General features: G+C 41.9%; 1 long non-coding RNA gene across 2 annotated transcripts in view; it reads left to right on the top strand.

The window, feature by feature from the left end:
- Positions 1–26,780, top strand: part of LOC142829060 (uncharacterized) — a 63,883-nt gene that overhangs the window by 34,468 nt on the left and 2,635 nt on the right. The window contains exons 2-3 of one of the 2 annotated variants that reach the window (XR_012903266.1): positions 12,824–12,994; positions 26,094–26,274. This is a non-coding gene — a long non-coding RNA (uncharacterized LOC142829060). Of the gene's footprint in view, positions 1–12,823; positions 12,995–26,093; positions 26,596–26,780 lie in introns of those variants that run through there. The other variant, XR_012903265.1, reaches the window with a different exon arrangement.

The following is a 26,780-nucleotide window of genomic DNA, read 5'->3' as shown; positions in this document are numbered from 1 at the left end:
GTCTGGGAAGAGCTGAAATATTTCACTGCATTAGGAAACTAAAAGGAACACTTGAAAAAACACGGCTGCCTTAATAGATACTGCAGAAGTAGTGTGTATGTTATACAGCTCTTCATTTACCATTGAATGATCTAATATCATTTTCTTATTTTTTAGATTGTCAGTGTATCCTTTTTAACTGATGGCCCACTGTCAGAATTAGAGGTTCATTTTGCGTTAAAATAACTGACCAATGGTGTAAACCAAAATATTCAGCAGCTAGAATGGAACTGTGCTGATTTACCCCAGCTGAGAGTCTAGTCTCAAGAATCACCGAGTCTGATTCTCTTCTGACACACTAGAGTAACTCCATTGAAACAAAAACAATGTAATTGAAATCACTCCAGTGTGAAAGAGACATCAAAATGGATATATTTATCTGAAAAAGAAAAATCTCTTGAGTTTGAGCTGTTATTACTGTAGGATTTCTGATCCTTTCTGCATCTAGTGAGGCCATACATCCTATGGCATTGTTGTTCCTCAAGGTATTTTGGTAGATTGTGTTCCACACTGAACCAGAAGCTGCAGAAATGCACAAAATGTCTGAGGACTCGTCTACACAGGCACCTTATGTCACTAGAAATGGCTTTTTGGTGACAAAACAGCGAGCATTTGTACTACAATGCAACACGTCAGGGAAAAACATTCAGTTTTAGTGACACAAATCTTCCAGACTTCCCTTTATTGTCAACAAAGAGCCAGTGTGGAGTCTGCTCTTTGTTTTCTCAACGGAACTGGCTTCTGCCAGTATCCCATAGTTCCTGTCCTGATGGCTGTGCTCAGTGTGTTGTGATCGCCTTCCCTTTCAAAGCTCTAGGAAGTATCTGGCAGCTGTGTGAGCTGCTTTGTTTGGGGAACAAAGAGAACAAATCATTGGAATGCTCCAGCTCTGCCCCACTATGAACACAGTAGCAGGCAGACTGCTGCTTCTAGGGGAGGGCTGGAGAGATTGCTGCCCTGCCTTGATGTTCCTCAGCACAGAGTGCTCACAGCTACAGGGGGAATCCCAAAGAGTGCAGGGATCAGCTCTGCCTTCCCACACAAATTAGAGCGTGAGATATGCTAATGAGCACTTAATTTGCTTATCTTCTGCTGAAAAAAAGCCGCAGTGTAGACGTAGCCCGAGAAGGAAAGATTTCTGAGAATAAGTAAGGGATTCGCAGTGCTTGGTCATGATAGTCCTAAATGACTTAATTAGCTTGCTTATTATTATAAAAGTTTCTACCTCCTTTTGAAACCTAAGGTCTTGTCTACACTACAGATCTATAGTGATATAAATATATACTGATATACTCTCCTGTGTAGACAGCACTTTGTCAGTAGGAGGATGTCTCCTGCTGATTATAGCTAAGGCTTCTCAGGGACATGGATTAATTACACCAAGAGGAGCGTTCTCTCCCATCAGCTTAGAGTACCTTCATTTAAGTACTTTAAATATTACATTGGCGCAACTATGCCATTGAAGTATAGACATGCCCTAAGACTGCAAGTCATTTGTGTGTATCTGCTTTAACCTATTAAATCACTCTCATTTCCAGTGAGAGTAAAAGTACTGCTACTTTGGAAAAAAATGTAAATAAGTAAAAGTCAGTGTATCCTTCTGGAAAACTATTTGAGTAAAAGTACAAAAGTATCATTTCTTAATTATTTTTAAGTATCTAGAAGTAAAAGGTAGGCATCCTATGGAAATCTATGGTTAACCACCCAAGTTATCATAGAGAATCATTTTATTTATTTATATACATTCTTTCTCTCTGTATATAATTTCAAATCTAAAATTTAAATGTAATTCAGCTTTCATTTATGAAGCTAAAGAGTGACCAAATTAAATACAGGAGACAAAATAAATTTCTGTAATTTGGCCAAATTCACCAGCATGCATTTTATCATCCAAATGATTAATTACAAAATGATTTGTTTAACCTTAGAAGCAGTTTAATTTTCAAAATTATCAAAGTCAAGCCTTGTTCTCCTGGGACAAAATATGAGTCCAGCAACAGTGAAGAGATGTGCCTTGGCCCTGATGGACAACTCCCTGATTGTAAGAAAGGACTGCAGCAGATTCATGGTATCTGCCAGGCAGGCTAAATACCCATCAAGCTGCGTTGCAGTTTCATTTGTGCAAGAGGACTTGATTGAAGCAAACAAGTTTTCTTCATCGAAGGAGCCATTCTGCTACTCAAGTGGATATAGTAGGGGCTCCATCTGTTGTCTTACATAGTCAAGACCTGTGCTAGAAAATAATTAATGAGAACTAACATAACTGGTGTTAGTTATGCAACTAAATAAATTAAATTACAGAAAAATAGTGCTGCCAACTAATGAGCTTTCAGATCTAGTTGGCTCTCCAAGAATAAACCTGCTTTCACTCATAACATTTCTGTGTAGAATTAAACATATGAAACATGAATTCAACATACATGTTTTATTTTTTCCATAAATAGCTAGTAGATAAAAAGCATTCTCACCTAAAACAAGTCAAACTCAAAGCTTTTTCAGTCAGCCTATTGCAGCTATACTGCATGGGAGAGCCTTTTTTACAGGCTGTATTACTTTAACACATTCTGTTACATTTTCTAATAACAGTATCATCCTCGGTCCAAGCAGTCTTAAACTTTGGCAGCACGATTACAGCTGCAACCAACTCCAGGTCCTCAAACATTTCACCAAAACACTGCTATGCGACGCTGAAGTGCATCTATCAGTGGCCTACAGAATTTGGAGGACATCTAGAGCCTTTGCAGTTTTGAATCCATCTGGTATCATAAAATCATAGAAATGGAAGAGACCTGGGGTCATCAAGTCCAGTCCCATGCCCAAGGCAGGACAATCCCAACTAAATCAACCCAGCCAGGGCTTGTCAAGTCGAGACTTAAAAGCTCTAGGGATGGAAATTCCACCATCTTTCTAGGTAACCCATTCCAGTACTTTATCACCCTCCTAGTCATAGTTTTTCCTAATATAGTGGTAGAAATGTAGCCGTGTTAGTCTGGTGCAGCTAAAACAATATCCTACCTAGACCTCCCCCACTGTAACTTGAGCCCATTGCTCCTTGTTCTACCATCTGTCACTACTGTGAACAGCCTCTCTCCATCCTCTTTGGAACGTCCCTTCAGAAAGTTGAAAGCTGCTATCAAATCCCCCCTCACTCTTCTCTTCTGCAGACTAAACAATCCCAAATCCCTTAGTCTGTCCTCATCGGTCATGTGCTCCAGCCCCCTAATCATTTTTGTCGCCCTCCACTGGACCCTCTCCAATGCATCCACATCCTTTCTATAGTGGGGGGCCCAGAACTGTACACAATACTCCAGATATGGCCTCACCAGAGCCAAATAAAGGGGAATAATCACTTCTCTAGATCTGCTGACAGTGCTCCTCCTAATGCAACCTAATATGCCATTTGCCGCCTTGGCGACAAGGACACACTGTTGACTCATATTCAGCTTCTCATCCACTGTAATCCCCAGGTCCTTTTCTGCAGAACTGCTACATAGCCATTTGGTCCCCAGCCTGTAGCAGTGCTTGGGATTCTTCCATCCCAAGTGCAGGACTCTATACTTGTCCGTGTTGAATCTCATCAGATTTCTTTTGGCCCAATCCTCTAATCTGTCTAGGTCACTTTGGACCCTCTCCCTGCCCTCCAGAATATCTACCTCTCCCCCTAGGTATAGTGTAGGTAGCAGCCATCCCGTTTTCACTCTGGTCTCTACTTGGAGAATATTTAGTGCCTTTGCACTGGGCCCTTGACCATGGCGTTTTCTGCCAAAAAGGCCAGCTCTGCTGGATTCAGACTGTAAAATAGTTAATAAACATTGTTAATTGAGTTAAATATGGCATGATCAGGTTTTTTAAACAAAGTATAAAGCAAATAACTGCTATTTACATGTTAATTTCGAGTGCTGCAAACACATTTCTGACAGACCCATCTCCTTGTTCATTCAGTATGTGCAGATTTCTCTCCACATAGATCCATCTTGTCTGGTTTCGCTGAATGAACTGTAGCTTGCATTCTGCTTCCATCATTTCTGCTCCAATACCTGAGCATCCAGTTTAATCCGCAGTGCCTGGCATTTGGCCAAAGTGGACCTGGCCAGGTTTTCGTAACTGTCATTTGATTCAGCCTGTACAACATATAAGATGAAATCAGGTTCGATAAGTGGCAGGCACAATGGTAGTGTTTTGGTAGGTGGTACTCAAGGCCATTATCTGTGTTCAGGGTGTCTGCAATTTTGTGAACTTCAACTTTGTTTTCATCACCATCATCATCAGTTTTTTCCTCTGTTTCCAGACTGCTGCTTTCAGTAGTCTGGTGGTTTTTGCTGCCAGATATTTTAAAAGCTTTGTGGAAATTTGACCCATTGTCTTGTTGTTGTTCTAACAATCTTCTCTCATTTGATATTCAGAATGAATGCCATTTAAGGCACCAGCCAAAACATCAAAGATGTGTGAACTTTTTAGATGTCTACATGCTAGTTCAGCAGAACGTCTCTCCAGACTCTTGGAATCAATCCAGTGAGCTGTTACAGCAATGAAGCTGTGTTGCCTGGCCATCCCGCAGTATTGCACTTCACTCATGGCATCAATCAAATTTCTCTTCATGGTTTTGGCAGCATCAAAGATCTTTGTAGAAAGAGTAGGTCTTGATATGCTGGTAGAGTTAGGCTGTAGATTGTGAATGAGGTCTTTAAATGCTGGTAGCTGTACAACAATAAATGGCTGAAGACCTTAAATGATGTACTTCAGAACTGTCTTGTCCACTATGGCCTGTGATATACACATAATGGGACTTGTCACAGTTTCAATCTTGAGCTGCTTGCTTGTGGAATCAGAAGTGTGGTCTGACTCCCTCTTTCTCTTTTGCACAGTAGAAGTAAACCTTGCATATTTCTCCAGCTGACTGGGGTGTTTTCTCTGCAAAGAAAATACAATACAATTTTCAGTTACAATTTAATTAATAACTTCTATTCACAGATTTGCTTACAGAAGAATTATAGCTGCAGATCACCCAAAGAGCAATGGAAAGACACATGGTGGGTATAAGTGTGCTACGGCACGTTACTATTGATGATTTGCGCACAAGAAGCGGTGTCCACGATATCCAAGTTACATATGATCAGAAAAAGAGATGGGCTGGTCATGTAGCAAGACTGAGAGACAACAGATGGACAGCACTTACACTTTATTGGCATCCACGAGATGTATATAGAACAAGAGGAGAAAGGCCTTCAGCACATTGTGTGGATTCTTTATGGAAGATTCATGGAAGGACATGGAAAAGAACTGCACAAAACAGGACGGCATGAAAAAATTACGATCTACATTAGTGGTGAGATTATTCACGTTGATGAAATCATGGATCTTCCAAGTACAGAGGGTATGTCTACACTACCCCGCTAGTTCGAACTAGCGGGGTAATGTAGGCATACCGCACTTGCAAATGAAGCCCGGGATTTGAATTTCCCGGGCTTCATTTGCATAAACTGGGCGCTGCCATTTTTAAATCCCTGCTCGTTCGAACCCCGTGACGCGCGGCTACACGCAACACGAACTAGGTAGTTCGGACTAGGCTTCCTAGTCCGAACTACCGTTACTCCTCATTCCACGAGGAGTAACGGTAGTTCGGACTAGGAAGCCTAGTCCGAACTACCTAGTTCGTGCCGCGTGTAGCCGCGTGGCACGGGGTTCGAACGAGCAGGGATTTAAAAATGGCGGCGCTCAGTTTATGCAAATGAAGCCCGGGAAATTCAAATCCCGGGCTTCATTTGCAAGTACGGTATGCCTACATTACCCTCCTAGTTCGAACTAGGAGCATAGTGTAGACATACCCTTACAGATTTAATGGCTAATTTAACAACAGTAAGTGGGGAAGATACATGATGCTAAGGGCTTCAAAAAGCTGTAGCTTTTAAAATCTGCGATATTGGCCCTGTTTTGTTCCAGATTTCTAGTAGAGAAAGAAAACATTTTCCAAACTGTGTAACTACCTATTTAAATATGAAACATAAATATTTTTTAAATGAAGCACCAAACGAGTCTGAGTTAGCAGACTGTTGAAACACCGCAACTAAGAGGCATTGCATATGTAGTTAAATAAACTTGATCCAACAAAGTACATTAAACAGCCCACATAAAGCTATCATTATAGGCTTAACTCAAGAAAAAAGAATTTTACATCTCTACATACTTCTTTAAATTTGATGGCAAGTTGTAAACAAAGAAGATATCAAAGGCGCATTGAAGATCCTGTAACATCTTTCAGTACAAAAGGATCCTTAAATTACCGCCGGGGTGAACCATACTGTTTTCCACTATCTTAAGTATCAAAAAGCTGTTAATGAAGAAGATGCTCCTGGAAAACTGTAGATTGGAGGAATCTTTTTTGGGTCGGGAGCTACTGATCTACAGAAAAATCATTGAGGGGGGGATGGCACACAAGTGAGAGGCAGCCACCCCCCACCCAAAAAAACAACAAATACCCCTCATGAGCAGTTTCCAGTACTACCTTCCCCCAGCCAGTGGGAAGAGGATGAATGGCAGTGTGCAGCACCATGCTGCTTTTCCCCCACATGCTGGCTCTTGCCTGCCAGGCTCAGGGTTCCCCACCCCTCTATAGATGCTATTTTTGAATGAAAAGGTGTTGATGCGGCTATGAAAAAGCGATTGAGCAATTAAAAGGCTTTGCGCATGCGGCTGTGCTTTAGCAAATCAGAATGCTGTCTTGCCCAACTGTCAGTGGGGAGATGAAAGTAGTGAATAACTATGTGCTTCCAGAAATGGTAGTGGAGATAAAAAGTACACAATTTTCTTACTTTAACTTTTACTCAAGTACGTTTTTTATCACAAAAATAAATTACTTAAGTACAAATGCCAAAAAAGTACTTTAGTGTATATTTAGTAAATATTTCTAAAAACAAACAAAAACTTCAACAACAACAAATAGTCTAGTAGCACTTTAAAGACTAACAAAACATGTAGAAGGCATCATGAGCTTTTGTGGGCACCACCCACTTCTTCAGATGACTGGAGTGTTGGAAGTCTAGATCCAAGAATAAATATGGGATGGGGGAGAGGAGAGAAGGGGGAAAAAACTGCCTGCATACTTCTCATTCTTAGTTAATATATCTTTGAATCATTTAGTATAGTATTGGATAAAGTATTGTCTGTTAGAGGATCTCATGGATTGATAGAGTTTAACATCAGAAGGGGCCATCATAATCATCTACTCTAATGTACTGAATGTTGAAGGCCACAGAACATCACCCACTTCAACCCCAACCTCTGGTTGAGTTACTGAAGTCTTCACAGTTATATTTTAAAGGCTCCAAGTTAAAAAGGATACACAGTTTATACAAGTTTAATTCTGCAGGAGACCTATGCTTCTGGGGAAGGCAAAACATCTCTCTAGTCTCTGCCAACCTGACCCAACTCCAAATATGGCAGTCAGCTAGATACTGAGAATGTGGGCAAGACTTACTAACTAAGTATCTATAGAAGAATTCTCTCTAGTGATTCAGAGCCCTCCCCATCCAGTGTCCCATCATTAGCTGTTTTGAGATATTTGCTTCTGGCAGTCATAAATTGGCCCCATGCCATTGTAGGTAATATTACATCCCCTGTCTAAATATATCAAGTTCATTCTTCAAGACAGATTTATTTATTTTTGCCTCCACAGTTCCCTTTGGAAGGTGTTCCAGAACTTCATTTCTCTCATGGTTAGAAATCTTCATCTAATTTCAAGCCTCAATTTGTTGGTAGCCAATTTATATCCATTTGTTCTCAAATCTTTCTTCAACTTCCCTGGTATTTATCTTTTTCATGTACAGTTTGGACCTCCCTAGTCTGGCTACCTTGGGACCTAGCTGGTCCTTAACAAAGGAATTTTGCTGGCCCAGGGAGGTCAATTCAGGCCCCCGCAACTGGACTCTGCTTATGGCCCCAGTTGTTGACGTCTCCCCCCAGACTCTCAGACTGACTGACAGCTGCTGCCCCACCTGGACTTCCAACCACTGGCCCGCTCTGGCTGCTGTCCCCGTAGCTACTGACATCTCCAGAGGGGCTGCCACTGGCCCTGCAGCTGAAGTTGGGATCCCGTTGCTGCCGGCCCTGCTGTCCTGCAGCCCCATTGTTCTGCGGCTGGGCTGTTAGCTATGCCCTGCTGCTGCCAGAGTCCCCACCAACACTGCTGTTGCCGAAGTCCCCACTCCAAACACCACAGATGTTGCTAGACCAGAAAGTCCTAGATTTTAAGTATTCTACCTGTATTTATAAAGAACAATCATATCACCGCTCAGGCTTCTTTTGGGTGTGCTAAACAATCCAAGCTCTTTGAGTGTCTTCTCATAAGGTTGATTTTTCCATTCCTTGAATCAAAGATGCATTTGATCTGGGGTGGGGGAGGGAGAGGGAGACCATCTATCACAAAGGCAAGATGACCTGTGTTGCAAGATAGACTGCAGTACTCAAAGGGACTGTGTGATTAGGCTGTTGTAATGCAATGGTTAGGAGTTCACACTTGATATGTGTTTAGTGAAATCTTTATGTAGAACTCACAACCACTGTGGGGTATGTGCCATGCTTCTTAAGAGCTGGAAGCTGATATTCGGCACTCCAGATGGCTTGACAGTTGCCTCACTGTAAAAGAGGCTCTGCTCAGATTGTGGGACCCTTGCAAGGTTGCATCTGATTCAGCTGGGACTTAGCAGTGTAAGATGCTCACAGCTACTGCTGGGTCATCTTGCCAATGTTCCACAAGGGGTTTCTCAGTGTAAGATGCTCTATGACAGCGATGTTCTTATGGTATTGTAGAAGCTGCTTCGACAGTATCATTATTCTATTGACCAGTCAAAGTGACTTGTGAGAGCAGGAGATGCATTTTTAGACTATGCAATTCCCTTTCACAAGACAGATGAATGATCATGGTAAATCACTGCTTTCAGAATTAAAGGCAAAACTAAATTCCTCCCTCAATAAATGTTACACACACCACACACACACACTCAAGTACACAACCCCTGATTAGAACAAAATAATCAAGGTATTGTTTCTGACGATGGAGGTAGAAAATCATATCTATATGTAGGGGAGATACACAGATGGCTTAGTAATATAAACTAAATATATTTATTTAGAGTAAGACTGCCTGTATGTTGTACAAACTCCAAGTGAAGTGCACTAATCCAAAGCTCTGGAGACAAGTACAGAGACGAAAATTATCTGACCAAAGCAGCAGCCCCTCTTCCTCCTATACAGCATTTGACCATGTGGCCAATAATACCTTAACTCCTAATCACACTTTCCCAGTAGAAATCCCCTGTCATCTACATCGGCAACATTTATACTCTTTGCTGTAGCTGGCAGGGTAGTCTAGTTGAGGCTAGAATTTTCAAGTTCCTGAAATCCAATAGCATTTCTGTGCCTATGTCCTTTGAGAATTCCAACCTGATTCAGCACCTCTTCTGCAGGGCCGGACCACAACATTTTGGCACCTGAGACAGGGAGCTCAAATGACACCCCCAAACCCCCTCACTTAGGCCAAAACTTTGAAAGGTCTCAATTCTGCCTTCAAGTTCTACCCCTCTCATGGCACTCCACCATCACTGTGCATCAGAGCAGAGAGAATACATATGCACCAGCAACAGACACAATTTTCTACACTCTGGGTCCTAGTGGCACTTCCCCACCCCACCCCACCCCGGTCTGGCACCTGAAGCGGACACCTCAGTTTGCCTCATGGTAAGATCAGCCCTGCTCTTCTGGGTAACTTCCACTGGGGTTGCTTCTAGGGAGCATTAACTAATTCAGAATTTGCCCCTCTCTGTGTGCATCCCCTCTCTTTTGCCACTAACCCCATTAACCCACGGTTCACATTGCATCCCCTTTTCCTGTGGGGTGAATTTCATTAAAGAAATGTACTGTATTTGTCTCTATGTAAATAGTCCATGAACAGTTAAGGTGCTTGTTGGTGGTTCTCAATAAATGGACTGGAGTTGCTAGGGTTTGTAGGATAAACAGAACTTGTTGCACACTATAAATTGCTTCCTCTGTCTGCTGTTTACATTGACTGTCAACATGAGGTCAGAGTAAAAGGGTTTGTCTACTGGTGACCCTCCGGCATTGCCAAAGGTGATGACAGACTACTTAATAAAGAAAGCAGAAATCTCCTGAACTATGTGAAGTGACCTAGCTGTATCAATTGACTATGTAATTAATTGAAATTACTCTTCTGAAGTGTAATGAGTATATGTGTATCTGTTAATATATAAAATATAATGTCAGTTCATGGTGCACAAGATTATGTAGCATAGTTGCTGGGTTTTGCAGGGCACAAGTTTTATTGGTCTTACAAATAGTTTCATCAAGCTGCTCTTTGCATCAACTTGGAGAATGTTTGACTCTCACTTTGACACCATTTGCTTAAAAGACTAAAGGTCCAATTCTGCAATAGGCAGAACACTTTTACCTCTTTAGCAGGAGGCTTTGTATGATTGAGATTTAATAGCACTGTGGCAGGGCAATGAAGATATTGTGGCCCAATGTATAGAGGAAACTCCGTATCAGCAGAGTAACAACACCATAAGAGAGTTAGGAGAAAGAGACAATATGATGTATCACTTCTTGTATAAACAGTGACATCTAGAGTTGCCATTAGTATTCCCTAATATGCAACCAAGTTAAAGGTTATCATCTGCTGCAGATTTAATGGATTGCATTAGAATTACGGCAAATGACCCCTGCAGCTCGTCTAAACTTGATCGATCACAATGTAATTGTCAAGGCGGGCTAGCAATTAATTTTCATTAGGCAGGGAAGTCATTAATGCTCACTGTTAAGGAAAATGGCTATTAGATTGAGGTGGAAGGGATTCAATCATTCTTTGCAATTAAAAAAAAAGTTGGCTAAATATGTTGGTTGCACATGTTAAGAAGCAATATCATAGCAGCACCATTAACTTGTGCTATTCCTGCTGTGATGTGTTGATTTCAGCCCTTTAGGTATACAGGCAGTCCCCGACTTATGCGGATCCGAATTATGTCGGATCCGCACTTACGAACGGGGCTTTTCTCGCCCCGGAGCTCACAGGCGGCGGGTCACCACCTGTGTCCTCCGGGGCGAGAAAAGCTTCTCCCGGTCTCCCTGGTCTGCTGTGGGGGTCCAGCAAAGCCGCTGGACCCCCCCCCCCCCAGCAGACCAGGGACACCCGAGCAAAGCCGCTGCCTGGGCGGCTTTGCTCGTTTGCCCGGGAGCAAAGCCGCCCAGGCGGCGGCTTTGCTCGAGTGTCCCTGGTCTGCTGGGGGGGTCCAGCGGCTTTGCTGGACCCCCCCAGCAGACCAGGGGGACAGGAGCAAAGCCTTGGAGCACGCCCGCAGTGGGACAGCCCAAGCGTGCCCGGGCTGTCCCGCTGCGGGCGTGCTCCGCGGCTTTGCTCTCCATCTCCCTGGTCTGCAGGGAGACAGGGAGCAAAGCCTCGGAGCACGCCAGCAGTGGGACAGCTGCGGGCGCCTAGACTGTCCCGCTGCCCGCGTGATCTGCGGCTTTGCTCCGGGTCTCCCAGGTCAGCAGACCAGGGAGACAGAGCAAAGCCGTGGAGGACTTGGGTGGTCCCGCCACCCCTGTCTCCCTGGTCTGCTGGGGCGGGTGCAGCTAGTGCCCCCCCCCCCAGAACACCAGGCTTTTCTTGCCTACTCCTGGGATAGAGCATCTGGGGGCTGCCAGGTTGGTCCCGCAGCGCCGCTCCGGACCAACCCAGCAGCACCCCAGCTGCTCTGCCCCAGGCGTCCCCAAGTTAGCCGCTGCTGAAACTGACCAGCGGCTGACTACAGGAAGCCCGAGGCAGAGTTGCCCTGCCCCAGGCTTCCTGGAATCAGCCGCTGATCAGTTTCAGCAGCAGCTGACTTGGGGACGCCTGGGTTTCTTAAGTTGAATCTGTATGTAAGTCAGAACTGGCATCCAGATTCAGCCGCGATTGAAGCTGATCAATTTCCGCCAGTTCCGACTGACGCCAGTTCCGACTTACATACAGATTCAACTTAAGAACAAACCTACAGTCCCTAACTTGTACGTAACCCAGGGACTGCCTGTACTAAAGGCACAGATGCATAACCAAACAAAATCTCTTATGGGAATATTGCTCCAAAAAGTCTTCCAGAAAAATGTTTCCCTACTGGCTTCTAAGCTTTCATTCTGGTGAAAGGTGTGTTTCTTGATACTTAAGAACATAAGAACAGCCATACTGGGTCAGACCAAAGGTCCATCTAGCTCAGTAACCTGTCTGCTGACAGTGGCCAATATCAGATACCCGAGAGGGAGAGATCACAACACGTAATCCTCATGTGATCCCTCCCCTTTCACCCACCTCCAGCGAAACAGAGGCTAGGGATCCCCTTCCTACCCATCCTGGCTAATAGCCATTGATGGTCCTAATCTCCATGATTCTATCTAGCTCTTTTTTGAACCCTGTTAAAGTTCTAGCCTTCACGGCATTGATATCCGAATACTATTTGTTTTCTTTGCACCCTGGTTTTTCACATCAGAAAAGGAAGAGAGGAGGAATACAGACAAAATGCCTGTACTTCAAATTGTCCAAAGTAATGAATTTTCAACTCAGCCTGGCATATAAAACTGTCTAAAAGATGTACTGATACCACTTAAGGACCATGTTATAATCATGCCTGATAAATGTATTAATTTCCATGAAACAAAATTGTTGTGTAAGAATATTAACTCCTCCCCTCAATCCTCCGTCACAGCACCTCACCACTGCTCTCCACCCCATCCTTTCCCCCAGGAACACAGCTAGGGCCGGACAGCACAGCCCCAACATCGGCTACAGAAACAACAGCACAGCCTTCCCATCATTGCTTCCACATCCAGCCAGCCTGAGAAGCCTCCCCTTTCCTCCCTCCCAGGCTGGGCCCAGGGAATTCCAGTGGGAGGCCTGTGCACCCCCAAATGCTTGGTAAGTTTTCCAGTATTGTAATATTTTCAGCCACAACTGATTATTGAGAGATTTCTCATTTAAAACCTAAAGATTTTTTTTTGTAAGTAAGAGCCTAATGCTGGATTTCTAAATACATTCTTTTAGATACCCAAATAAGTGGCCTGATTTTCAAAGATACTCAGCACTTTTAAAGATTATAAAATCTTTGCCTTCTTGAGATGCCCAATGTAATGGATCACTTCACTAAAAGCTTCAGTCACTTGACAGAATCACACACACAATGTATCTTTCTGCCAGAGTAGCGAATGACAGCGTTCTAGTTTATAAATTCAGAAATTAACATTGAGGAACAGACTTTTTTCATTAGATCAGTGGGTATTTAGAAGCTGATGCAGTTTTTTTTCTTTTCATGTGGATCTGTTATGCATACTTCCCTATCATTTATTACAAAAATACATCTCTCCATTTCGCCTTTTAAGGAATGATATTCCATACTGGTACTTCTAGACAGCAGGCGCTATTTCAGGGTATGTCTAGTATCCTGAAATAGCATTTTCTATGTCTTCACAGCACACCCATTACTTCAAAATACAGTCGAAATAATGGACATCTTATTCCGATGTCCCAGTAAACCTCATCCCATTAGGATTAAGGGACTTATTGCAATAGAGGTCTATTTTGAAATTTGGCACTGTTAAATTGCAAATCTTATTTTTAACTAGCGCTACAGTGTAGATGCAAGAGGTTGTGTGAGATTGGCTGCTGTAAGATATACTTGCCAGCTACTATCAGCTATATGTGAAGAATGAATTCTCACATCCATATCCACATTTTGATTCTAAATGTTTGTGGTTTTAAAATAAATATTGGATGATACAGTCTGATCGTTTCATTCAACATGTTATATGGTATGCATTATGGGGGCAATGGTACACTGTAATCAAAAGGAGCTGTTGGAGTTGGATTCAGGGCTTTGACTGGATAAAGCCCTTTCTAGTAAAATAAATTACTTTGGTTTCTACAAGATGAAACACATGAAACGTTGCCATAAATCATATGTCAGACAGTAAAAGAAATGAAAAAAGAATGCAACCTTTGTTTTCGCACTTAACTGCTTTGATAACTGTTACTGTTCCTATTTCATTCTTATTTGAAAACCACATACTTGAACTGCAGAACTGCTTCTCCAGCACAGTAAGTGCCTTTGCTGTTGAGGGAACTCCTGTTAAATCTGACCTTCCCCTTTTCTAGTATTTTCAGTTAATTTACTCAGGAAATAAGTCTGGCCATCTCTGTGCTCAGGGAAACAATAAGCTGTAGAGCCCTGATATGGGATATGGAAAAGATGTGGGTTGATAAATGCTTTCCATTCCCTATGGAACCCACAAGTGCCCCTGATATGTGACTCTCTAGATACAGGGCTTTGCTGGATTTTGCAGGTGGGTTTTAAAGATGGAAGGCACTAAGATATGCAGTCTGTGTTAGTATAGACAGAGGATGAGAACCAACAAGCAGACAGACAGAGGATGAGAACCAACAAGCAGACAGATCATGTGCTGTGCTTCCTTCCAGGACTGGCTGGCATGTATGCAAAGCTCATACTGCTATACAAATAATGTGTTGGCACCATACTTGGATTAGGAGAAGGCATGCAGATATTGGGTGGTTAGCCAATGGGAAAATGAGTAATTTAGGAGCCATGCTGTAAGATGTATGAGGGACAAGAAGAGACCTCCAAACATACGCCCTGGCATCCACGGGATAGCGGATTGCCTTCCCCACAGCTCCTTAAAATCTATTATTTAGAAGGTTTCAGCCACACTTCCCATCACGTAGAGGATTATTCAGAAGCTCAATAATTTTCCTGGATTCTTTGTCCTCACTCCATCAAGAGACTTACTGTCATGGACAGTGAGTAAGCTAACTCACCACTTTACACTGTACTTTACACTACTTTACATCTCAGTTTTTAATTGTGCCATCCCATTGTGCAACCTGTATAAAGTTGCATTTTGTATTTTGCGTTTAAACTTCTAACTTGTGTCTAATAATACGTATCTTTGTTGTTTTTCTTTAATGGAGTAACTGAAAAAAAATGGATAAAAAGTTAGACTTTTTTTGTTCTCTATGGAACCTTTGCTTTCCATCCTTTATGTGTTGTACAAATATCAGGCTCTTAATTATAGGCTTCATAATGGTATTCTGAAGTCTAGTAGCGTATCTGGTGTTGTCACTCTCTTGGAAATATTTGGCCTGTGCTAAATGAAATCTGTGAAAAGACACAAACTGATGATCTCCCGATTAGAATGAGATCACATGAGTTCTTCAAGAAACTATTCCTGCCCTTTCCTGTTCCTAAGACTGCAGCAAGAACAGGAATGAGGTCTCAGCATTTTAATTCTTCCAATTTCTGTGAAAGATAATAAGTAATACATTAGGCTTCTCTCTTGTATGTGATTGTCTGAGATACTGCCAATTGCCCCAATCTTCACAGGAAGGTCAAAAGCCTGCTGTCTAAAACTAATGAAGTCAGTCCCTGTTCTTTTATAAAAGGCCCAGTTCAGCTGGTTACATGTTGTTTGGCTTCTGAGCTGTGCACACCCCGATATTGAGTCACTAAGGGTATGTCCACACAGCAAAGTTATTTTGGAATGATAGCCTCTATTTTGAAATACCAGTTTGGCTGTGTAGATGCTCACAAAGTTATTACAAAATAATTTTGAAATGGCGGAGCGATTATTTCGAGTTCTGTAAACCTCATTCTATGAGGAATAGTGCCTCTTCCGAAATGGCTATTTTGGAATAGGTGCTGTGTCCTCAACCATTGGAACAGCTTGTTTGAGGAAGTGATGGACTCTCCCGGTCTTGGCATCATTCAATCAAGGCTTAGTGTCCTTCTCAAACACATGCGCTTGCTCAGCAGGACTTGGGGGCTTGATGCGATTATATTCAGTCCTGGATTTCACATCTTCACACGAAAGCCAAATCATTAGTCCAGTTTAATTTAAAATGGGGACGAATGTATATCTTGTACACTGAACCTTCTCAATACAAAATAAAAACCAAGAAATGGTTTGTTTGCAACAAGTAAACATTTTATTGCATTTTTTCAGAAAGTTATATTTGTTAAGATAGTCTAATGTTTTGTTTAATAGATTTTTTAAAATTCTCTCTGCATTAAGCCTTCCCATTACAGTTTGTGAATATATTTAAATCTCAACACTGTGAGCTATGGTGCTTAAGGGATTAAGTTTGAGTAGAGGCTGGCGCTGTGAAGGAATGTTGCCCAGATGCTTTATTTCATTTTCACTGTGGATTCAAACTCTCTATATGGTAAAGCGGAGTTGAAAAGCTAACCAAATACATCTGACTACTATTCACTTTTGGTTTTAACCATTGGAGGTCATCTTTGGTGACTGAAATACTCCAAAAGTGAGTAAAGTCACTGAGTTAGTGGTTGTAATTATCAGAATTTTTTCCAGTTTTGTGGGAACTCTGTTTCCAATATAGACAATTCACAAGCATTATTAACTCTAGAAACAGGGTTATGTCTCTAATAGAGATCCATTTGTCAGAGTCTGCATTTGTTTCCTTTAGCTAGAGGACAAAATGGTATCTGTACTAAAATCCAAAAATCAATGTTATCTCTCCTTGTCAATCACTTTTTTTTTTTTTTAGTGTATCCTTCTTTAGGGACCATTTTATGTGTACTTTGGTCTTTTAAATGAAACATTATATTAATTATTAATACCCCCTATCAGTCATCTAGTGCCTAAGAGGTTGAAGTGAAATGCAATGAAATTTTAATCTGTAAACCATTCCTGTGACCTAGGAAGATAAATAGTATCCAACTGGATTTTCCATCTCTAGCAATTTTTAAATGAAGATTAGCTGGCTTTTTAAAGAGAGGCTCTAGTGAGAATGAGAATTATTTCAGGGGAATGCTAGGGCCGGTGTTCTACATGAGGTCAGATTAAATAATCACAGGTGCCCTTTCTGGCTTTGAAGCCATAACTGTACAATGAAGAGCAGGCCTGGATTAACTCTCCTGTGGGCCCAGAGATATTAGATTTTGTGGGTCCTTTTACACCAGGGGTGGGTAAAGGGCCCTCCATAGGCCGGATCTGGCCCATCAAGCTGTTAGATTTGTCCTGTGGCCGTCCTGCTGCTCCCCAGGCCAATAAGGGCCTCAGGGTGAGGGAGCACGCAAAGTCACCTCGCCCTTGAAAGAGCATGCGACAGCTAGAGAGACATGCTGGCTATTTAAAACAGATGGATTTTATCTCTAGCTACCGCATGTCTTTGGGGCAGGGAGCACACAATGTCTCTTGCGTCCTTTCCCTGGCACGCAGTAGCTAGAGAAAGATGTTGGCTGTTTTAAAACAGCTGGCGTGTCTCTCTCTAGCCATCGTGGGGGTGAGGAGACTTCGCATGTTCCCCTGCCCCAGGCCCTGATTTGCTTGGGGCAACCGTGGGCCCGATCCACCGGCTTGGCCGGCCCTTTGCCCTCCTCTGGGCTAGAGAGACATGATAGCTGTTCTAAAACACTTGGTGTGTGTCTCTAGTCAAATCAGCTGGTGCGTGTTTCCAGCCGTTGCATGCTCTTGCAGAGCGAGGAGACTTTGCGCACTTGTCAGACCCATCAGGCCCTTCTGCCTGAGGCTCCTCCCTTTCTGGCGTGGCCTGGGGCCATTTCAGAAATTTCTGAAGTGGCCCCCTTTTAAAAATGATTGCCCACCCCTGCTGTATACCATAGGATGCTCCTGACTGGCAGGGCAGCAGGGCGCTAGCACTCTGCCTGAATGCCATGGTCCCATGCTACTCCTCAAGCAGCCAGCTGCTGGCATATCTCTGTGAACCCATGGAGGTGGAGGACAGCATTTCTCCATGCACTGCCTGTGCCACCAACTGCCACCTCCACAACTCCCATTGGCTGGGAGGTGTAGGGATGATATTGAGGGTGAGGCCAGTGCATGGAGACCACTTTCCCCCCTGCTAGGGGCCACAGAGATGTGCCAGTAGCTGGTTACTCCCAAGAGAGTTGTTACCACGGCACACAGGCAATCTGCCAGTGCACTGCTGCATATTTGGACTTTCAGCACCCTGAAGATTGACCTGTTGATTGTGATCAGCAGGTTGGTGACCCTGTCCAGGATTTATTTTTGCGGCAACTCCCCCTGGGGCTGCAGTCCCGAAAGCCCCTGTGTTAATCTGATCCTGCTGGAGAGGGTATCTAATCTAACTCAGAGAGTGAAGTGAGGTGCCATAGTGATTTCTGGTTGTTTGGGAATAAAAGCCAGGTCTTCCTCACTACCATCCAGTCTTGTATTTCAGCTATTAAAATCTATAGTGCGTGGACCAACTGCTATCCTCTCTGCGTGGAAGGCTCTGCAGAGATAAATAACTCTCCTTTCGCTTTCCACCTGTTACATTAGAGAGAACTCAACATGCATTATATACACTTGCAATACTAAATTTCTGTGAAAACAATTTATGTAGCTGACAGAGTAACACAGGGGTGGTGATGGTGATGTTGAATGGGATGGGTGGTGTGTCCACATAGTGACTGGGGTGGGGCATGATCCACAAGACAGTTTCTCAGTTAAGGTGGGATCTAGTCTGTGACTAGAGCGCCACACACTTTATTTCTGTAGGCCCCCATGTCTCTGGCCCTTGCCCCTTTGCCAGCAGCACTGTGTGCTCCTTCCTCTCCCCATTTTCCCAGTCATGATAGGGGCCTTGTGTGCTCCCTTTTCTCTCTCAGCAATATGGTGGGGGTTCTGCTTGGCCCCCATATTCCTTTCTGCCATAACCATTGTTACCCATTCTCCTCCCTCTTCTCCCACTTTCCCTCCATGTCCCATTCCCCCACCATTCTTATTTCTTTTCTTTCTATTGGGGAGATAAGCCTTCCAGGGCATCAGGAGTGTTAAACTGTACTGGAATGATGAGCAGAACTGAGATGGGAGCATTTTGCTAGCAGACGTTAATAAAGAGAAATCACATTCTTTGTTTGGACAACAGTTTTGGAACACACTGCACACAACACATTACTCTTCCCGTTTCATTATTACTAAAACTAACTGCACCTCCCAGGTCAGAGTTTCCACCAGCAAATTCCCTGATAAAAATGGCAGAAAGGTGAGGAGGGATGTTGTTTTTCTGCTTCTAATGCAGCATGAAAACCAGTAGCATTTAATCTGACACCAACCTTAGAGGTGATCTTGGATTCTCAGCCCCCCTACGCTAGCAGGGAGGAGTGGAGAGTAGTGGTGGAAGTGATAGCAAAAAGTCCCTGCTTTCTTATCCATTAAGAAATCAGAACATATCAGTGGTCTCAGAGGAGGTTATTTATTACTAAATAGGTGTAAATGAGGGCAGGATTTGGCCCATAAGCCATAAAAGAGGAGTCAAGCATGTAATTTCTCACATCATTGTGGAAGAAATTCTGTCTTGCAACAGTAAATTATCTGAAGCCCTTTCAGGTTGTATGAATGGTTCGATAGTCAGAGAGGGTTTGCAAGCTTAATGCATAAAAATGACAGTCATAAATAAAGAGAGAAAATCCCTGATCCCCACCGGAATGAAATGAAATAACATAACATTCCTAAGACACTAACTAGAGGCTGTGATGGTGTCTTTGGAAAATACATTTGCTTGGCTTAGGAGGTGAGAGGGGGGAGGAGAATAAACCTATCATTCTTCTGAAGGTTTTGGCTTCCAAAATAAAGCTTAGCACTCTTGCTTATAATACAAGTACCATTTTTCCATAGAGATTTGCACACAATAAAGATTGGAACTTCTTGTGTTTGTTTCCAAACTGTTTTTGTGTGTGTCAGAAAATTTTAAAAACGCCAAACATAAGTATGTATATTTTAATACCTGAGATACTGAAAGATGTTTGAGCGAGCATGATAAGATATAGACCTCAACAAACTCTTTAGCCCAAAGAATGCAGGCTGGTTTGAAAGAACACACAGAGTTTTCTTCTAGTTGCCTGGGTGCTTAGCTCACACTGTTTGCTTCAGATTTCTACATGCTTCTGTACATGTATTCAATCCCTCATCATTTAGGGTGCATCTACACAGCAGTGATATTTTGGAATAACTAATGTTATTCCTAAATAACATAGTACATGTCTATACTACAATCAGTTATTTCGACATAATGTCAAAATAATGTCAAGCTGGAGGACTTCTTATTCCGACTCCTGGAACCCTCATTTCCTGGACAGTAAGGGAAGTCAGAAGAAGAATGTTCTTCCTCAGGCTTCCTGCTGTGTAGACAGCACCAAATACTGAAATAAGCTATTTCGACTTGAGCTACATCAATTGACATAGGTCAAGTTGCATAACTAATTTAGGCTTTAGCCCTGCTATGTAGATGAGCCCCTAAAAACTCTAAAGTCACAGTCTCTTCTGTAGGCAAAATAGTACAGAAAATGTCCTCACTCACACTGAGCATACTCAGAAATTTAACACTGTTGGTAGCATACTCCCACTGGTATTAACGCTACATCATCTCATTAGCAAAGTCACTGCTATACTAGTAATTTGATACATAATCTCCTGGGTTTTAATAGGATAAATCCTAAATCACTGTATAAATATAGCACTATTGAAAAGTCCTTGAGGTATTAAATCAACCTAATAAGGAATGGGACCAAAAATCCATAGATACAGGGTTAATGATTCTATAAACTCCATGTGCATTCATTTACTAATGATTCTTGGAATTTAAATACATTACCATGCTGTAGGTATTTCATGTCTCATCATCTCATTATAACTCAGTGACACTTTAACTTCACTTTACTGTTAATTATATTTGAATTCATGCTGATAGAGTTGAAGAGCTTTGGCACTAATCTCTCACTGCTATAGTAATAGGCCTGATACATGATTTTGAATGGAAAAACCAAAGCAATAAAGCCAAAAGCATGAAGAGACTGGATAAGTTTGTGGATGGGTAATGGGGTACAAAAGTCATTAAGCTCCAGGTGGTTAGACCGAATTTGATCCAGGCTAGTAATGACTAAAAATCATTTCCATTTGATATCACTATTTGGTATTCCATGTAGAGGTGGTCAAACTCCTAAGCTACGTCTACACTGCTTCTTTTGAAGGCAGAAAGTATGCAAATGAAGTGCTCATTAGCAACTTCTCATACTTCATTTGCATATTCTCCGTCCGAGACTTTTTGCGCAACAGGTTTTTGCGCAAAAACAAGCAGCGTAGACGGGTCTTTTTTGCACAAAAATACTATTTTGCGCAAGATTCTTATGCCTCAAAAAAGGAGATATAAGGATCTTGTACAAAAGGGGATTTTTTTGCGCAAAACGAACCCATCTACACTGCTTGTTTTTGTGCAAAAACATCTTGCAAATGAAGCGTGACAAGTTGCTAATGAGCGCTTCATTTGCATACTCTCTGCCAGCAAAAGAAGCAGTGTAGATGTAGCCCTAGTGAAGCTGATAGGGACCATTTGGATCAGCTCATCCAAACATCAAGCAACTTACTTAGTGCTTAAATATAGCCTGAACTTTAGACATTCATGTTTGAAAACTGTGTCCATGCAACTGTTGACTCCTTACACTGTCTCTGAATTTAGACTATTGTGTCTAAGGCCTTACACTAAAACTTAGATGGACATAGCTTATGGTGCTCAGAAGTGTGAAAAATCCACACTACTGAGCACTCTAATTATTCCAAACTAATCTCAGACCCAGTGCAGACCCAGCTAGGTTAACAGAAGAATCATTTTATTGACTTTTTTCATGTTACTCTGGGAGATGGAGTTCCAACAGAACACTGTGTGGTTTCATGGCATATCTACAATGACGTAGCTATGCTTCCATAATGCCAATAGCATAAATGAGGATTAAGATGGTTTAATTCAATGGAGTGGAAGAGAGACCTGTAGTTGGAAGTACAAATAATAATAGGATGTAAAAAATGTTAGTCTTTAAAAAGTCCACTTACTTTAAAGTACTGCTTTTTCAAGTCTTTGGCATGGAATTTATATTTACCATGATATGGTCTCTAAATATGTAAACTGTTTACAAAAGGATCCTGTCATGTTAATGGTGATAAATGTTTATAACAAACTACCATTCCATTTAACAAATTTAAAAATTATGGTAGGAATGGTGGTAAGTTCTCTAAGCTACCTGCTTCCTCTTTGAAATGTCATCCAAAAATAAGAACAGGCATTCACATGGTACTACTGTAGCAGATGGATCAAGATATTTATGTGCTAGATACACTAAAGATTCATTTGTCCCTTCATGCTTCGACTACCATTCCAGAGGACATGCTTCCATGTGCATGGTAGGTTCTTCTTGATAATGATCCAAAGTAGTGTAGACTGATTCACGTTGATTTTCATCTTCTGAGTCAGATGCCACCAACAGCAGGTTGGTTTTTCTTTTTTGATGGTGTGGGTTCTGTAGTTTTCATGTCAGAGTTTTGCACTTTTATGACATCTGAAAATGTGCCCACACCTCATCCATCTTAGATATTGGACAACATTTCATATCTTAAGCCTTGGATGAAGTGTGGTAGCTATATTTAGAAATCCCACATTATTACCTTTGCATTTTTTCATATCAGCTGTGAAAGCATTCTTAAAAAGAACATGTGCTGGATCATCATCCGAGAGTTGAAATATATGGTAGAATGTGGGTAAAACAGAGAAGACATACAATTCTTCCCCAAGAAGTTCAGCAACAAATTTAATTAATGCATTATTTTTAATTAGCATAACCAGCATAGAAGCATGTTCTCTAGAATGGTGACCAAAGCATGAAGAAGTATACAGCTGTTTAGCATATCTGGCAGTAAATACCTTGCAACACCAGCTACAAAAGTTCTATGTGAATGCATATTTTCATTTTCTGGTGATATAAATAAGAAGCAGGCAGCAGTAACTCCTGTCAATGTAAACAAATTTACCTCTTGTTTTTTCAATCATTAAGGCAAGTAGGACTGAGTGGACTTCTTGGCTCTAAAGTTTTAAATTGTTTTGGTTTTGAGTCTAGTTAAGTAACCAAAAAAAAGGTACATTTGTAAATTACACTTTCACAAGAGTTTTCTCTACAATACTTTTATGAAATGAATTGAAAAATATTATTTTATTATTTTTACAATGTATATATTTGTAAAATATCAAGTGAACACTGTATACCATGTATTCTGACTTGTAATTTAAATCCATATTGAAAATTTGGAAAAAACATTTGAAATATTTAAGAAATTTCAAATGGTATTCTATTTAACAGTGAGATTAATTGTGATTAATTTTTTAGTTAATCGTATGTATTAACTGCAATTAATCAACAGTCCTAACTCTAAGCCTCAGGTGGTATCTCTCTTCTAAAATTATTTGCTTGCAAAAAAGTAATCACTTTCCTACATCTAGTAGGATGTATGTAGAGTTTGGTTACAAACCACAGAGCGACTGTGCTGGGAACAATCTTCCTTTTATCATATTCCCTTCTGAACCTTTTTGACCCATCAGTTTGCAGCTATGGAACAGGAGATCAAGGAATTGGGAGCATCATTCCATCCCCTCAAATACCTGCAATTTTTAAATGGAACATCTCTTTTCTTCTGTTCAATTAACGGGCTTCCCTTAACAAAAGGTCTCATATTTTAAAAACAAAATTATTTAAAATGTCTATTTGAATACTTCATTTTAAGAATATTGGACTCAAAAGCCCACTTATATCAATGGGGAGTCCTTTCATTGACTTCACTGAGCTCTGAAGAAGTGGGTTGTGACTACGAAAGCTCTTGATACTATCTATATATTATTTATTGATTTAAATATCCCGGACTTCATTTGCATCTTGCCGGGCACCGCCATTTTTAAATCTCCGGTAGTTTGGACTCCGTGCCCGCGGCTACACGCGGCACGGAGTAGGCAGTTCGAATTAGGCTTTCTAATTCTAACTACCATTACATCTCATTCCATGAACTACCTACTCCGTGCCACGTATAGCCACGGGCACGGAGTCCAAACTACCAGGGATTTAAAAATGGCGGCGCCCGGCAAGATGCAAATGAAGCCCAGGATATTTAAATCCCGGGCTTCATTTGCAACTTCGATTGACTACATTAACCACCCTAGTTCGAACTAGAGTGGTAATGTAGACATACCCTGACGTGCTACTGGACCCCCCCTTTTTTTTAAGTAGAAATGTATATCACTATAACTACATCAGTCAAGGATGTGAAAAATCCAAACCCGTGAGCAATGTAGCTATATTGACCTAACCTCTAGTGTAGACAGTGCTATGTTGATGGAGGGCTTTTACCTTTGAAACAGCTACCACTTCTCAGGGAGATGCAGTACTTAGCTTCTGGAAGAAGCTCTCCTGTCGCTATGGGTGGTGACTTCAGTAGCACAGCTATACCAGAGTAGCTATGCTGCTGCAGCACTGTAAATGTAGACAAGCCTTGAGTTCTGTATTACACTCAGAGAGAATATGTGAAGGCAGCATCATGAAATGGATAGCTGTTGAAAAAAGAGCAAGATATACAATAAACATGAAGAAATCACGCTGGCAGAGCAAGTTCCAAATAATGGAGTTTATAAAAACAATGAAGAGCCACTGCTTCTAACCCCCACTCCTGCATCCTATAAGTAATAACCTTCAATAGTTGTGACCGTTAACTGGTGCTGATTTTATTCCAAGTTTAGAAATTTGCCATGGTAACTGTGCATGTATGTATATAGGCTTTGTAAGTTTTGTATAGTTTATAAAGTCTCAGGGGTAGCTGTGTTAGTCTGTATCTGCAAAAGCAATGAGGAGTCCTGTGCCACCTTAAAGACTAAGGGTATGTCTACACTACTACCCTAATTCGAACTAGGGTGGTAATGCAGGCAACCGGAGTTGCAAATGAAGCCCAGGATTTGAATTTCCCAGGCTTCATTTGCATAAAGCCGGGCGCCGCCATTTTTAAATTTCCGCTAGTGCAGACTCCGTGCCACGTGGCTACATGTGTAGCTGCGTGGCACGGAGTCCGCACTAGCGGAAATTTAAAAATGGCGGTGCCCGGCTTTATGCAAATGAAGACCGGGAAATTCAAATCCTGGGCTTCATTTGCAACTCCAGTTGCCTGCATTACTACCCTAGTTCGAACTAGGGTGGTAGTGTAGACATACCCTAACAGATTTATTTGGGCATAAGCTTTTGTGGGCAAAAATAACTTCATCAGATGCATGGATGCTCCATGACTATATTACTACAGTATGCAGGAGGGGGAGTTAGAAGCAGTGGTTTCTGTTTTCAGCTCTGTCCCTGCTATGCTGTGACCTTGGGCAATCATTTATCTTCCTCACTTTGTGCATCTGTAAAATAGGTGTAATTGATTGTAACTGATTATCATTGGTGTTGGGCAAATTTAATTACCAATTGAACCTCTCTAGTCCAGCATCTTCAGAACCTGACTGGTGCCAAACCAGAGAATTTGTCAGACAATGGGAGGTCAATATTGTATAACAGCATTACCAACACATCCACTGCTTACTAAGATCTTAGAAGACATTTGCGTGGAAATTTAGAGCTAAATAACAGCACAGAACATTGAGAGCCAGGACTGATGGCTGTAAACAAATCTTATGGGACTGTGGGAAACTTGGCCACACCCATGATAAGTGGACATCTAACTAACTAAATTCATGCCTGACCAGAGAGTGCCGAATTAGAGAGGTTCAACCTGAAGCTCAGAATGTGCTTTGAATTCCTCTGATGAAAGGAGCTGTGAAAGTGAAAAGCAAGGTCAGTTTATTCAAATATGAAAAGTTTGTGTTAAAACTGCTGCCAAGGTATAAGCCTGATGCAGCAAAAGAGTAAGTATGTGAGTCTACTGAAATGAAAGATTGGCTTCCCTGTTGGGAGATTTTGGGCAACACCTATCTGTGGTTCTACTCATTCACTCATACATTATGTCACCAAAGTAAATTTTTAATTTAAATTGATATTGCTCTCCTGATGAGCTAAGCTGATTGGTTCAGCTCAATTGGAACACCTGTGAACCTGGCTCACTGGCAAATGTTGGAGTAATATAGGCACTCAATCATTGTTTGCTCTGCCCTGTTTTCCTGCCTTCAGTTCTGAGCTCCTAAGCACCAAGCTATGACCTGATGGCTGCTTTCCCATGGAGGGAGACAAGGCTCCAACCAATGCAAATCAAACAAGCAGAACAAGAGTTTTTCCTGCAGCTGTTTGTGGGCAGACAGGCATGAGGATGAACAGCAGGAGGCCAGCCCACTGCGGATTTGTACCTCATTAAGTAAGACCCTTTTTTATTTTGGATTAAACACTGGATCAGTATTTGGTCCTGGAGATGGAAGACACATCTAAGTAGCAAAAGTGGCAAAAGTTAATACTAGCAATATAAGGTGGTTATCAGCAATTCATGTCCAATACTGTATGACTATAATTAAATGTATTCAATTCCTGTATCAGTAAACAGTGTGTCACCAGTGAATAGGGCTTTGGAGTAGGAATCTGGCTAGGTTCTATTGCTAGGTCTGCCAGTGACCTCCTGTGTGACCCTAGGTAAATCAGGGTATGTCTACACTAGCCCCCTTGTTCGAACTAGGGAGGCTAATGTAGGCATTCGAAGTTGCAAATGAAGCCCGGGATTTAAATATCCCAGGCGTCATTTGCATCTTCCCGGGCGCCGCCATTTTTAAAAGTCCCTTAGTCCGAACTCTGTGCCCATGGCTACATGCGGCACGGAATAGGTAGTTCGCATTAGGATCTCTAATGGAACGAAGTGTACCAGTAGTTAGA

The sequence above is a fragment of the Pelodiscus sinensis genome, chromosome 1 (assembly GCF_049634645.1).
Source record: "Pelodiscus sinensis isolate JC-2024 chromosome 1, ASM4963464v1, whole genome shotgun sequence".
NCBI classification, from domain to species: domain Eukaryota; kingdom Metazoa; phylum Chordata; order Testudines; family Trionychidae; genus Pelodiscus; species Pelodiscus sinensis.
The sequence above is the reverse complement of the archived record's forward strand: the minus strand, read 5'-3'. Positions and strand labels throughout refer to the sequence as shown.